This window comes from Oncorhynchus nerka, linkage group LG3, assembly GCF_034236695.1.
Source record: "Oncorhynchus nerka isolate Pitt River linkage group LG3, Oner_Uvic_2.0, whole genome shotgun sequence".
NCBI classification, from domain to species: Eukaryota; Metazoa; Chordata; class Actinopteri; order Salmoniformes; family Salmonidae; genus Oncorhynchus; species Oncorhynchus nerka.
This window is the reverse complement of record NC_088398.1, coordinates 20,409,383-20,424,921: the sequence shown is the minus strand read 5'-3', so window position 1 is coordinate 20,424,921 and position 15,539 is coordinate 20,409,383. Positions and strand designations below refer to the sequence as shown.

Below are 15,539 nucleotides of genomic sequence, written 5' to 3'. Positions count from 1 at the left end.
TTTTCAGGAAAGATAGTGGCATTCTTATTTCCAGCATGTGTGCATGCTTTTGTTTGGTTTGCACGTGTGTGTGTGTGTGTGCTTGTGTGCATGGGTGTATGTGCATGCACTGTATGGAATATGCATGTTTGCGAGTGCGGATGCTTTCAAAGAACCTTGCTTTGTCCTTGTGTATCATAATGTAGTAAGAAATGATAAAGGTGGTTAGAAATCCTTATGGTGACTGGTAGATTATGAACCAAAATAAGATAGAAGACACTTTCAAGCTTGAATCCTTGTTCTAGCTGACAGTAAGGAGAGGATGTGTTGTCTGCCAACAGTATGAGACTACAGGTAAAGATGTGTACACTAAAGGGGAGAATGTTCTCAGTCGTTCTCGCTCTCCCTCCATCTCTCCTGTCAGTCATTAGAACACGTATAGATGGGAGGAGCCTCGATGTGAGGCTGGGCACACAGGAAAACTTTTTATTGGCCCTTGTGCGATGTGCCATAAATGTGTGTACTCTGTGTGTGTGTGTGTGTGTGTGTGTGTGTGTGTGTGTTTGTGTATCTGTGTGTGTAGGTTTGCACTTGTGTGTGTTTGTGCTTTTGTGCATATTCTGACATCAACCTTGAACATGCCCTCCCCAATTTAGTGTGGAATCTCTGATAGATATGCAAATGCAAGAGACAAACCCTTCTCTCTGCATCTTACAGTAAAACGGTTTTAATTTAAAAAATACATTTTGGACATGGCGGGGGGCGGCGTTTGAAGCCATCACCCTCCTATGGAGCCAGTCCTTGTGAGAGACTGCCTCACCATAGGGGTGGGCGCAGGGGCGGAGAGGGGTGGTCTGGGAAGACTGGCGCCATAACCAGTTTGGACTGGTGTTTTGATCAAGCCTCATGCTGATTATTGGACTTTGAGGAGTTAAGGCTTTGGCTGCCATGTTATGGGCTGGCCATCCAATCAAAGGCTTTGTAACAGCAGAACAGTGAGGGTGGATTGGCAGGGAAATGTTGGCAGGCCAATTGCTGATGAGTACTTTAAGCAGAGGGTCAGGAGGTTCTGGTATTTTGTGAACTGTTAAGTACACATTTGATTAAAGTTGATTAATTTAAAATTAAAAAAATAACATTTTAGGTTCTGCATGAATGTGACCAGACCTCTCTATAGAACTGCTAAAGTTTACTTAGGGTGCTCTTAAGTTTGAAAATGGAAATTCAAGTTTTAATTTTTCTGAATGTTTATACGGTCTTTTTCCTGATTATAGGTCAGAATCTGGCCCATGCATATCACCTGTGGCACAAGAGGATGGGCAGCCTTAGGGGTTGGTTGTTATCTTTGGTTATCTAGCTGTATGAGTGGTGTACATTCTTCATAAAGCTAGATAACCGAAAGTAACAAGAATCCCATTACGCTCCTGAAAGGCACCAAGATCCCCAACACATATCCCCCATGCTGCACCACCCCATTCTACCAATCACAGCAAAACAAGCCACGAAAATGGCCGACATCATAGGACACGGAAGCAGAAGAAAAAGTCAAGTAAGTCGTGTGATGTCATCCAATTACACAGGTTTATGTGTGTATGTGTACATGTGTGTTTTTTTAGCTCAGCTTGACAATTACAACTATCTGTCTCTGTTATTCCATCAAATATATCACAATTGCCTTTGAGAATTTTAGCAGTAGATTTGAGAGTTTGAGTATTTGTTGAGTTTCTTATAAATGTACATATTTTAGTATTCACATTTTTGAGGCATTGAGATTTTCCCCTGAGCCGTAGAGTTGGGAAATCCTGATCGGTTTGAGATTGATCTCTAAAAATAATGAGTTATACACAATGCCATACACATATTTCCTCATATTTGCACATGGCCGATGGCATTGGTCCCTCGCAGCCCGGTTGGTCCAACAGGATCACTTGTAATCTAATAATCCCCCGATCCCTCTGTGTGGGGCTGCATGCAGCAGCTTATCCTTACGATCACATGGCCAGCAGTGGTGGGTGGGTCCCAAAGAACCAACACCAACCTGAATGGTGCTGACTGCGGACTTTGCTGAAATGCTTAACAAATTGGCCAGTCAGTAGCTGCAAGTAACACCATCCTATCACTGTAGCAATTCTGTACTTGGCTGATGGGTTTTTAGTTAAGGCTGTTGGAAAACAGGTGAAATGAATAGAAAGTATGGTTGCTGATTATAGCCTCTAATGTCATACGTTATTTGGATTGTGGAAGTTTACAATGGACTGTTTAAGTTAATCCCATGATCATGTCCCCTGCCAGCACATAGTCGAATGGACAGATTTGTTTGAGGCCAGTTTTGTTAAGCTAGAGGGTTGTTTATTTGATTTCTCCCCCTCTTTCTTTCATATGGGAAGGTGTTTGATTTTGGTTTTGTTTGGGAGTTTGATTTGAGGTGACAGTTGGCTTGGTTGTGAATGTGCCAATGGCGAAGCCTCCATTGCATGAGGTGCTACCATGTGGAAAGGCCTGATGGATCTTGTTGAATGCCACTGTGTGGGGCTCTGTGGGGGAGTGGTCCGAGGGCAATCAACCAGAAACTGCCCCCAGTGACAGAGCCATGAGAGAGGGAACAATCCGGGCCTCAGCCCATAGTGGGGAGTAATTGGTCAATCAGATCTTCACACCTTCAATCAGCCATCAAGGCAATGATGTTGATTTCTTTTCAACTAGAAAAAGAATCATGTCGAGTGAGGCTTCTAGTATGATTTTTCTGTCTTTCGGCCAAATCAGCCTTCCATAGCTTCAAGACATTACAGAGAAATTGGAGAGTAAATTGTATACTATAGCACCAGTATGTTTGAAAAACATGTTATTCATCTGGTGATCAATGGCCTAAACAGGGTTTCAATCACATGTACTCTGCTAAATTTATACATTTGAATTCTGCTTTGATAACAAACACAATGTTGACTCCAATATGGCACGTTGGACTAGACTGAAACTCCTGTTGGAGCGTTTGTATAGCAACAACACTCACAATGTCAATCTTAGCGGGTTGTGCAGCGGTCCCTGCCTGCTGCATTGCAGGTGCTGAGTGTGACATTTGAGCTCAGGGCTCAGCGAGGGAGCGAGAGAGACGAGGGCCTTGACAGGAAGTGACAGGCGGTGATGTCACCACCTCCGGTGGCACAGTGGTACCTGGCTCTTTGTCTGTTTTCCCTAGCTACTGTCATTACCAACGAAAGAATCCAGGGGAACTGGAACAAGGCCCCAATGACTGTTCTTGGCTGTTATCTGTGGTTTTATATACATGCCATTGTGGCTGTTCATGTGACAAATTGGCTTTTTACAAAGTGTTATGCAAGTCAAATTTGATTGAATGACAACATTTCTAGGTAGAGATTTCAGCAAAGTTAGATTAAAAAAACATTTTTTTCTCCAATTAGCTACAGTTTGTACGATAAGCATGAATACTATTTGAAGAAACGATGATATGATGTCAGTAACAGATGCCCATGAAGATGTGTGTACTGGTGCAACTGTTTTGTTTGTGGCGATAAGGAGGATAACTGTGTGTGGCACAGTCATATCAATAACAGTCCACACTAGGGACCCTAGAGTACAGTTGCAAAACCAGGAGTTCTGGAACACCAGGGAATTCATTGAAAGTTCCTGTAATTTTGCAACCCTACCCCAGAGGAAAGACGGCCTTAGCACTGCCTGCCTGAAAATGGCACAAAAACAGGAGTTCCACAAAACCTCCAGGACTCTACTGTAGCCCTGTCTGGAGTGGAGGCAGGGAAAGAGAGAGGGGGATAAAGAGAAAGGATGGAGGGAGAGGAGAAAGGAAGGGAGGCAGAGAGAGGGTTTGGTGGATTTGTCTTAGCTTTCAGGCACTAGGCAAGCAGATTTAGACTCCAAGTGTCAAGTAGAAAAGCAGGCATTGTGGCCGGGCCCTGACGGCCCCACACCAGTAAACTTTACAGTCAATAGAGCTAGTACACTTGTCACAGGGAGACAATGGGCTCCTTTACCACCATTTCAGCACCTCCGGGTCCTTACAGCCAGACGGGTTTCTGAAAAAGGCCCAGTGATTCTTACCCCCTTTCTCTGCCTCCCTTTCTCTCAACAGAACACACCAACAGAGTTTGGAAAATGGCTTCACTGCTGGGCTGGTACAGAGGGGCAGACTTTGCCATTTCTAAAGCGGCCCCCGCCTCCCTGTCGCTCACAGAGAAATTCATGTATTTCAGGCGTTTACAGAAGTCAATGGGCCCACCCAGACAAAGGAGATCAAGTTTGGTAACTTAGCAGTAACAGGTGTACTTTGACTTGGTTCGGACCACACTGGAGTTGGGTGCTATTGTTGGACCCGTTGTTCTGTTTCCTCCCTGACAGTTTCGACTTGTGTGGAGATAAAGATGGAACTGCTTTACGGCCTTTGACAATCTGCTTTATATGTTTCCTCTTGGAAGTTAGTGCTGGGAGCTTGTTTGGCCTAGCTGTCCAAGATCAGTCTCTTATCATTTCTCGGTCTTTGAAAATGCTTCTCAGTTTTGCTACAATTCATCATTGATTTGCCAAGAAGTCTCCAAAGGGAGACAGGAGTTATGTTTAGATCTCCTTCCACTGTTGCCCCAGGGAGCTAGTGAAGGGTAAACAATCCAAATAGGGAAATATCAGAAGGATTTCAGAACACTGTACATTCTAGCATTTAGAACAATGTGCTCAACTGGTAATGCTTTAAAACACAGGATGCATTTTTTTTTTAAAGCAAATAATTTTCTGTATATTTTAACAGTTAGGAAAAAGAGCCTCTCAACAAAAAGACAAATATTACATTTTCAGAAGTTTGGCAAATATTGCACAAACTGAAACACACTATTTCAGTCTTGAACAAAGCTTTTGGACAGAGCCTGACAGAGCCTCAGTCCACAGAAGGCCATTCTGGTGAAATGACTTGTCAGAACGTCATGTGAAGGGGCTGTTCAGACCGAAGCTGCTATGGCAGCCATTGTCTTGTTCTCGCTCACACACCTACGAGTCCAGAGTAAGCACACAATTTCATTGTTCCCTGAGCTGTTAATATCAGAAGCTTCATAATGGAACCCATTCGCCATATTTGCATATGGCACTTTTCCAACAAGGACTCGGAGCGGGCTTGAAAGCTGGCCCACTTTCGTGCCAATGGCAGAAAAATGTCAAGTGCCAATTAGGAGAGGTTTGCCACCATTCAGTGGTACCCCACCCCCTCTAGTACTGCCCTTCCCTTCCTCCTAACCTACTCTTTCATACTCCAAGGCTCTTTCCTTCACCCCTATCCCTACTCCCCCATTATAGCCTACAAAATAGTGCCTCCCTACTGGCACCCAGAAACAAAAGCTGCCTCCTTCCTCTAGCCTGAGAGTGAAAACAGATAGCAGCTCTCTCCTCCCCGATTAGTCTGCTCTCTTCGTTGGTTCACCAAATGTCATGTATAGGCTAGGCTGGTAGCTAGTTAGTAGATTCCAACCCAGATTGGTGGAGTTAGTTTGTAGCTCTTGGGCTACTTGCATGTGTAGCTTGGCCGGAGAATGACATGGAAAAGCACCACTACAATATGCTTGACTATTTAATGCTAAAACAATGCAAAGGCTAACATAATAGCTCCAGCAACCTATTCATCAACCTAGCAGGTTGATACAATAGCTCCAGCAACCTCTTCATCAACCTAGCATGTTGACACAATAGCTCCAGCAACCTCTTCATCAACCTAGCATGTTGATGTTGAATAGCTCCAGCAACCTCTTCATCAACCTAGCATGTTGATACAATAGCTCCAGCAACCTCTTCATCAACCTAGCATGTTGATACAATAGCTCCAGCAACCTCTTAATCAACCTAGCATGTTGATACAATAGCTCCAGCAACCTCTTCATCAACCTAGCATGTTGATACAATAGCTCCAGCAACCTCTTCATCAACCTAGCATGTTGATACAATAGCTCCAGCAACCTCTTCATCAAACTAGCATGTTGATACAATAGCTCCAGCAACCTCTTCATCAACCTAGCATGTTGATACAATACTCCAGCAACCTCTTCATCAACCTAGCATGTTGATACAATAGCTCCAGCAACCTCTTCATCAACCTAGCATGTTGATACAATAGCTCTCTTCATCAACCTAGCATGTTGATACAATAGCTCCAGCAACCTCTTCATCAACCTAGCATGTTGATACTGTAGCTCCAGCAACCTCTTCATCAACCTAGCATGTTGATACTGTAGCTCCAGCAACCTCTTCATCAACCTAGCATGTTGATACCTCTTTCATCAACCTAGCATGTTGATACAAGCTCAGCAACCTCTTCATCAACCTAGCATGTTGATACAATATCTTCATCAACCTAGCATGTTGATACAGCAACCTCTTCATCAACCTAGCATGTTGATACTACTCCAGCAACCTCTTCATCAACCTAGCATGTTGATACAATAGCTCCAGCAACCTCTTCATCAACCTAGCATGTTGACCTCTTCATCAACCTAGCATGTTTCATCAACCTAGATGTTGACTGTAGCTCCAGCAACCTCTTCATCAACCTAGCATGTTGATACTGTAGCTCAGCTGTAGCTCCAACCTCTTCATCAACCTAGCAACCTCTTAATCAACCTAGCATGTTGATACTGTAGCTCCAGCAACCTCTTCATCAACCTAGCATGATTGATCTTCATCAACCTAGCATGTTGATACTGTAGAAACCTCTTCATCAACCTAGCATGTTGATACAATCTTAATCAACCTAGCATGTTGATACAGTAGCTCCAGCAACCTCTTCATCAACCTAGCATGTTGATACTGTAGCTCCAGCAACCTCTTCATTAACCTAGCATGTTGATACTGTAGCTCCAGCAACCTCTTCATCAACCTAGCATGTTGATACAATAGCTCCAGCAACCTCTTCATCAACCTAGCATGTTGAGACTGTAGCATTGTTGTCTTTGTTATGATGAAGTTTCACAACATTTGATCCCATACAGCCAACCATCTGTGACTCCAATAGCATATTTTAGACAACAATCTCCTTCTAGGTCACAGCCTTTCTACCACTGTATTAGATTATATTTTCACATGATCACATAACCTTTCATGTGGTTTTGGTAGGATTTACAGTACATTTTGGGATATTTCACATGATTACATAGGCCATGCCCTGCAAACAAAATGTCCCACAGTCACAGTGTTTTCAATTCACATATTTTACACACGTGATTACATTGTTTATTTATTTATGTCCTCCCCTGGGATATGAACTCACAACCTCTTGGTTCAAGGCATTACGTACGATCTTCCTGCTACGCCACCATGTCTGTGCCAATAACTGATTTTACCTCTATTCCTATACTTTGGACTTCAAAGTAAATCTCAGCTTTGTTAAAAAAACAAACACTCAATAATAACTATAAAATGTATCATTGTGATTCTGGAGTAAGTAAATAATATGCCCCACCAACATATTGTCAACTATATAGAAAACCCCCAAATTGATGAAATAAGTAAAGGAAATCAATGATGAGATAATAGTCAGATTAATTTAGAACTAAAATAGCAGCGCAGATGGCACTCTTGAGCTAATTGCAGAGATGCATTGTAGGTAATTAATCTGTGGAGGACTTCTGAGAATACTACAGACTTTGCGACACAGCAGAAAGATCAGCGTACTCCAAATATAGAGAGTGTGATTTTAAATCCCAGGTGCGTCCCTAAGTGATCAAATGTAATCATATCGATTAAATATACAGTATTACACTATTTTATCTGAACAGCGTACTACTTACCTTAAAACTCCAATATTATTTCATTACTTCCCTTCCAAAAAAAACATGAAAAGAGACACGTGAGATTAGTTGTTCACGTGAAACAATATCTTCACATGTATTACATTTAGAGTTCACATGTTAACACCACTTTTTCACATGTGTGGAGAATAAAGTTTTCACCTCACGTGATTTGCAGTAAAAGCAACATGTGAAATAAGCAGTTTCACATTGTGAAAAACATTTAAAAAATGTAAAAATGTTGCATCCCCATGTCACATTTCTTTCACGAGATCATGTTTTCGCACCTGCTCAAATGTTTTCACATGTGTAGCTTCACATTATCACATTAACTTCACCAAAGATCACAATCACATGTGAAATTCATGTGTTTATTCCATAACAGAGCTCAAGTTCTTGTTGCGTCCTTGAATGAAAGTAAAGACATTTATTGTGGAATGGCTGAAAAGCCTATGTTAGCTGGAGCAATCTCTTTTCTTACTATTGCAGATGATGTGAGTCTGAACTTAACTTCATATGAAACTTGTGTGATATCAAGTATGATGTTAAAATACAGTGCAGTCAGAAAAAAGACAAGACATCTTTATAATACAAAAGGTAATCTTGTTTGTCCAATTGGGGCCACTGTTGTTCCTCCACATACCATTTACCTAACTTACCGCCTCCTGCCACTCAAAAGGATTTTCCCCCTGTTCTTTTTCTCTTTCATTCTTTCATTCAATCTCTGTGTCAATTTTTTTTCTTCCCAGGCTTGATTCTCAGATGGTTGGATCTGATTTGCACACATTTGCATAATGAAAGTCATTTGCATGCTCAGGGGCAGACTGTACCATGAGAAAAGACATGAAAAGGTGTGTGTGTATACGTACATATGCATGTATGTGTATCTCGGCTGGTTAAACTGTATACTCACATTTTCTCTTTTTGCCTCATATTTTTCCCTATTCTTATTTTTTGTGCAGACTACCAACACCACCATGACAGAATGCAGGCAAAATGAGGCTGAAAAACAGGGAGAGGCGGAGAGGTTGCTGTTGACTCTGACTCCCTCTCCTCCGTATCTCCTCTCCCCTTCTCCCCTCCCTCGCTTCATCCTCAGCTGCCTTCCCCATTCTCCTGTACCGCGAGACGCAGCCCACGCCACCATCTTAGGACGACGCTCGCTGGCATGAAATGGAAGTGAGGACCAGAGAGAGCAGGTAACAACAACAGCCCTGCGCCCGCCATGCTGCATCACGCCTCCATAACACCACCACCATCACCCCATCCTTTCCTCCTCCTCCGGACCCTCCCTTCTCTCTCGCTCCCTCCCTCTGCCAGGCTGGCCTTGCCTTTAAGCACCTCAGATGTGTTTGCTAATTGCAGAAATCACGAGACACGTTGATGGAGGGGGGAGGAAGGCTGGGGTTTTTGTGTGTGTGCTTGCATTAAATCCCTCCTCGCTCTTGCTCTCTCTCAGGCATCTGTGCTCTGAACAGCCCAGTTTTCTTCCCGTTTGGGAATTGTTGTGCCATCCTCTTCACACACACGCCCGACATGGCGACGGCTGCCATTTTGGTTGAAATACGCGGGCCGTATTCCCTGGTCAGAATAACTTAGACATGAATGTTCCCCATTTAGAATATTATATAAGTTACACCCAGAGACTATTAAGGAATATTAGCTAGGGCTATATTATATCATCATCACTATTCTTATTATCAATAGTAATCAAAGACAGAGTACGCTTTTTTCAATATTTATTTTTACCAAGTCTTATCATTCCTTTTTTGCAATGAATTATCCTGATGTGCTGACATGTATAGATTTACGCTAATGACTGTTTAGTTAAACATTGTAAAAGCAGCTCAGAGCACCTCTTTAAAGGACAGAACTGTGACGTCCACGAGTCAATGAATATGCTACTCAGACAGACACTGCAGTACAACACCAACACATAGCGAAAGGGACCAGGAGAGAGCGAGTGTGGTTGAGGGACAGAGAGAGGGAGTGAGAGAGGCAGAGGCCCAATGAGAGTATGATAGCAAGGTCTCAGTAGCGGAAAGCTGTCTTTGTGTTGGTGGGTGAGGTGTTGGGGGAGCTGGTGCTGGTGCTGAGACAAGTCGTGTATTGTTCTCCTAAGCAAGCTTGTTGTAGCGACTCCTTTATTCAGAGCAGAGAGCTGCAAGTTTAAAAACCGCTTAATAACCAAAACACCAATTAGAGTCGGCTGGGTCCTATTAAATAAGGCAGCCGGTAAACAATGTGTGCCATTGTCCGTGCCTCACGGAGAGAACTCCCTTTGTTTGTGTCTGCGTACTGGAGGTCGAGACAGTGCTATGGCTAAGATACTGTACAGTGCCAGAGCATTGCTAATGGATAGGCTACTGAGTTACTACCCATGCATATGGACGGTGAAACACTAGAGTGCTATTAAGTCTGTCTCGTCGCCAAGCCCGCCAAGGTGTTCCGCTGCATGAGGTCTACAGAGACATTGCTGTTAGGACTAGACATAATGAATTTATTAAGGTTATTAAAATAAATTATAGCGTCTGATTAAGCCAAATGTGGGGAGAGAAGAAAATCATGACAAAACCACAACATTCACATTGGAGCTTCATCGGACCATTAGCTGGTAGCAGTTTTTAATTAAAGTTGTTTTTGTCTAAGTTTCTATGTTGGGGAGCCAGTCGAACAAAACATCGCATGAGAACCTTAATAGTAACAGTGTCTAATCTAATGCAAACCCACTAATCACGGGCAGTCTCTGTAAACAGGTGGTAGATTGAGCAGGGGCCAGGGCCATTCTCAATTTACTGTGTAAATTATGCAGAGCCCAAAACAATACAAACAGTAGACAGTGGAGTGGCTGGCGTTGGGTAATGAGATGATGTGTGGCCTGTGCGGGCTGGGAGCGAGGCGAGTCGAGGGGGTGGGTGGGCACAGTCAGCAGCTTGCGTCTGAGTGTGCGGGTCTGGAGGGCTGGAGTTTGGGCAGGGGGCAGACACTGTCCCGTCTGCACACACCCCTCCTGCCTAGACTAGAGGGTGGGGGGAGGCAGCTGGGACCTGGAGCACCCTCCCCCATACCTCCAGAAAAAGCTCCAGTCTTGGGAACTTTTGTGGAAGGCAGAGGTCCCCCCAATATTGGCACGTAGGGGCCCCTATAAAGTCTGGCTGTGTCTGTGGCTCCCACTCACCCCCTCCCTCCTGTCTCCCCACAGCCTCCCAACCCCACACCTCCCTCCCCACTCCCTGCCTCTCTCCCCAATGTGACGCTGGGGGCCTGGGAAGGACTTGAAGTTCACGGCCAGACCTCCTATTGAGCTGACAGGCTGACTGTTTGCTCAATTCGACTCCCTATTCAAGACTGAGCTAGAAGGGGAGTTTAAGGGGTGTACGGTGGGGGTGTTGGTGGGGGGGACACCATAGCGCTGTGGCTATTCATTCAGAGGGAGAGACAAGTGAATGGAGAAAGAGGAAAGGCCAGGAAGAAGATAAAGGGTAGAAGGGAGGGAGAATAGACAGGGTGCATAAATAAGAGTGAGGATTCCGTGCACAAAGTTTGCTCTGAGCAGTGTGTGCCCCCTCTCACACTCCCTTAGACTCTTAATTACCAGAGTCCTCCACTCTACTCTCTCCCCCTCTTTCTCTTTCTCTCCTCCTCTCACAATCATTCTCATCGTCCTCTATGTCCCCCTGTCCCCCTGGTTTTATTGGCCCACATGCTGGGGTTGTAAATTTACCATTAACTAGCTCATTCACTGTAGGCCACTCAACAAAAACAAGACCATGATTCCCAATAACTCAAACCGACACCAATACCCTAAACCCCTTTTGTGACTCCACTTCTGTCTCATTTTACGTTTAATTAGAAATGTCCTTCCTTGACTTGTAGTTAGCCCATTGACATACAGTACAGTTTAAACTGCTATCAAGATGCTAGCTGGCATGGCTAACATGATTCTGGCTAAAAGCTAATATGGCTAACATAATTCTAGCTAATAGCTAATATGGCTAACATGATGCTAGCTAGTTAGCATGCTGGCTCTACCCATTGTAGTTTTGAACCCAGAAAACCGCAAACATCATGGCTGGTTCTCTATGTACTCTATGACCCTTGGGTAAGATTTTAAGTTGCTTGTCTGAGTAGCTCTAAAATAAAAGGGCCTCCAGCTCTCAGAAGTCCCTCAGTCTCAGCCTCAGCTCCTACAGCTTAGGATGTGTCACATGCTTCCTCTTTGCATTATGGCCCCGTAGTGTACCAGGCTCCCAACAGTGGCTTTCAACTTCACCCTCAATCCCCTTGGCTAGCTGGCAGGCTTACCTCAGCTAAAACCAGACCAGGCGCACCTAAGACCACTTGTCAGAAACTCCCTGATGGTTTTGCTATATGAAAGAGACTGTCCGTTCACTAGAAAATATTTTAACACATAATGTACTGGCTTTATTGTGAGTTTGTTTTATTTATCGTGATGTTTTAACCAGTGGTTGGAACCGGTTCAGGGAATAGAACCGAAAACCAGAAAATAACAAAACATGTCAAGGAACGGAAACAGAACTGGGGACGAAAGTAATCTCCCGTGTTCCCGGAACAGAACCGCTATTTTCAAATCTTGAAAACTGGTTAATAATGTTATTTTTTGTTCCAAAAATATCCCTAATGTCTAGTATATAATTCTGCAATTCAGTGAAGTTCTGATGCTAGTAATAGCCTATACACAATCCCAATTTATGTCATGATGCTCAGCGCTTCAAACCATGCTCCTCCATTTCTCTCGCTCTCTCCCCACCTGTGAAAATTCAGTTCCATCATCTCTGACCAATTAAACATGTAGCCTGCACGTTCCATAACAAGAACAAAAAATATAGGGGTTCAGTTCGGAATGATTGGAAAATAATTTGGGTCCCAACCCCTGCTTCTAACATACTATCTTTTTTTCCTCCAGGAAAATAATGGTCCAGAACACTGGGAGAGGGCAGAAATGACAGCGAGCAGTAATCCATTGGGAGAAGAGAAGTTGCCCACAAACTACCAACCCATCCCTAGTATTTGCAATGGAACAGGCCCATTACAACAATGTTTGTCCACTACACTCCGACTTGTGCCACAACATTTGAGCATCAGAGCACTTTAGCTGTCTCTGACATGTGGTTGGACCTCTGGCCTGGGTTTTGTTATCCAACAAGGGCCAATCAGGATTGGTTTTCTTTCCTTTCATTAAGCCAATAAGAAAGTGGGGTGGTGGCATGGAAAACAAGAGCAAATATCTCAAGATCCAAGATGAACAGAGAAGCACTGATTCTTGGATACACTGTGCTATGAATTAGAAACATGACATGTGCTGTGTACCTACAGTATTTGCTTGCAGCCTCAATAACATCTACACTGAGTGTCCAAAACATTAAGAACATCTGCTCTTTCCATGACATAGACTGACCAGGTGAATCCAGGTGAAAGCTATGATCCCTTAATGATGTCACTTGTTAAATCCACTTCAATCAGTGTAGATGAAGGGGAGGAGACAGGTTAAAGAAGGATTTTTAAGCCTTAAGACAATTGAGACATGGATTGTGTGTGTGCCATTCAGAGGGTGGATGGGCAAGACACAAAAATGTAAGTGCCTTTGAACGGGGTATGGTAGTAGGTGCCAGGCACACTGGTTTGTGTCAAGAACTGCAACACTGCTGGGTTTTTCCACGCTCAACAGTTCCCCGTGTGTATCAAGAATGGTCCACCAGCCAAAGGACATCCAGCCAACTTGACACAACGGTGGGAAGTATTGGAGTCAACATAGGCCAGCATCCCTGTTGAAAGCTCTTCAACACCTTGTAGAGTCCATGCCCCGACGAATTGATGCTGCAACTCAATAGTAGGAAGGTGTCCTTAAATGTTTTGTACACTCAGTGTGTGTTACATGTGAGGAAATGTTCCTTGCAATACAGATTCTTAGGTGCAAACATTTCTATAATAGAATAGAGCACTTTACTACTACTACTACTACTACTACTACTACTACTACTTTTTAATTTAAAGTAAATAACAATGTATGAATAGAGTCCATGGTGTTTCATGGGAATGTTGTATAACAAGCTATATAAATAACATAGACCTACCTAGATCATATGGGTTAGAATTTTTGCCCATTTTTGTTTTTATATTTTATTGTTTACTAGTTGCTATGACTGACAGACACATGAATGTGAGACCCACGGCAGCAGTGAAGAATACTGCACTGCGATTGGACGGCTCCGTGTGTCATATGACACACAGGCGAATGGGAGAGCTGTTGTCTTTATACTCTATGCAACTGTTTTTGGCCTGCTACTAAATATATTGGGCAAGCCTTCAACTGAATTATTTTTGGGCGAACAATCTCATGAAATATTACACTGTTTATTCAGTTTTCTCTTACCATGTAGGTTGTTGTTGTGTGTGTGTGTGTGTGTGTGTGTGTGCGTGCGTGCGTGAAAGAGGGAAAGAGTGAGCGTTAGAGAGAAAGTTAGACATTACAGATGAACATAACACATTTGCTTTATAAAACAAATTGTGGAAAGACATTTTAGTTTGAATTTTTCAATAACAGAGTTGAATATGCTGGCCCTAAGCCTCTGCCAACGCAAATCAGTGTAGGAATTACACATCTAATATTCTTGATGGCAGAGCTCTGTTTGATCAGCAGTGCGGTTTATAGGGAGTAAGCTAGGCTGCACGGACAGAACATTCTAAACCACTTAAGCTTTCCAAGTAGGCTTTGAATGCAGTAGCCTGGCTTTCCCTAGCAAACCACGTCAGCGTAATACAAGGTACTTTAGAGTAAGACATGATAAATACAGAGAATTCAAATACTTCCTTAATTTCCTTTCCTTCACATTATCGCACAGATACACACACACACACACACACACACACACACACACACACACACACACACACACTCACACACTCACACACTCACACACACACAATACGCAAGCAAATGCAATAATGCAAGCACTATCATAGACTAGTTTGTTTTATATAAATTTTCAGGAAGTGGCACATTTTTATTCCAATTGATAATGTATGCAAATCTTTTAAATATTCATTTTAACAATCTATTCAGCGCTTGTGCAATTGAGTTGAAGGAGACTATCTTGGTCTGATTTTGTAAATGTATTATTTTGATCATCTTGAGCATCACAATGCTATATTATTACATCTGCCTGGATAAGCTTGAAATTGAAAAACATTTTTAATCCGTAACTAAAAGTCACTTCAGGGATGGCTAAAACCAGTCTATCCGCATATAATCAACAAATTGTGGTCGCTGAAATGATTAAATAATTATTTGTTTCTTGTTTTGTTTTGCACCGAGATGAAATGTCTATTCAGATATTTTTAAGCAACCGATGTTGTTTGTGTTATGCAATCTAGTGTGTATTATGTAATGCTAGATTGCACTGAATGAACCACGTGCCTTTGTATGAAAAACAAACTGTGTCCTGTCATGGATTAGTAATAAAAGTTTACATTGAAAACAAAACAGAAAACAACAGTTTTGTTCTATTTCTGTCCATCCTCATGAATCTGTTGGCATATAAGAAAGAGAAGGTGGAAGACTCACCAAAAAATCACTGACAGTATATCACATGACATACTTGCCCTAATTTGAAGCGTTTAGCAGATTTACTGATAACTCAGAGCCAGGACTGGAAAATTCTATTGCCAAATTCCACAGGATTAAGGATCTTATACGTTTAGTGTTGAGCTACTTGAGATCACAATAATCGTCATAATAGTTGTGAT

At 42.8% G+C, this 15,539-nt stretch overlaps 1 long non-coding RNA gene across 1 annotated transcript; it reads left to right on the top strand.

Annotated features, from left to right (window-relative positions):
* Positions 1 to 1,331: 1,331 nt before the first annotated feature.
* Positions 1,332 to 15,269, top strand: LOC115104031 (uncharacterized). The gene is made up of 3 exons (XR_003859689.2): positions 1,332 to 1,528; positions 8,735 to 8,971; positions 12,700 to 15,269. It is a non-coding gene; the product is annotated as an uncharacterized LOC115104031 (long non-coding RNA).
* Positions 15,270 to 15,539: the final 270 nt, after the last annotated feature.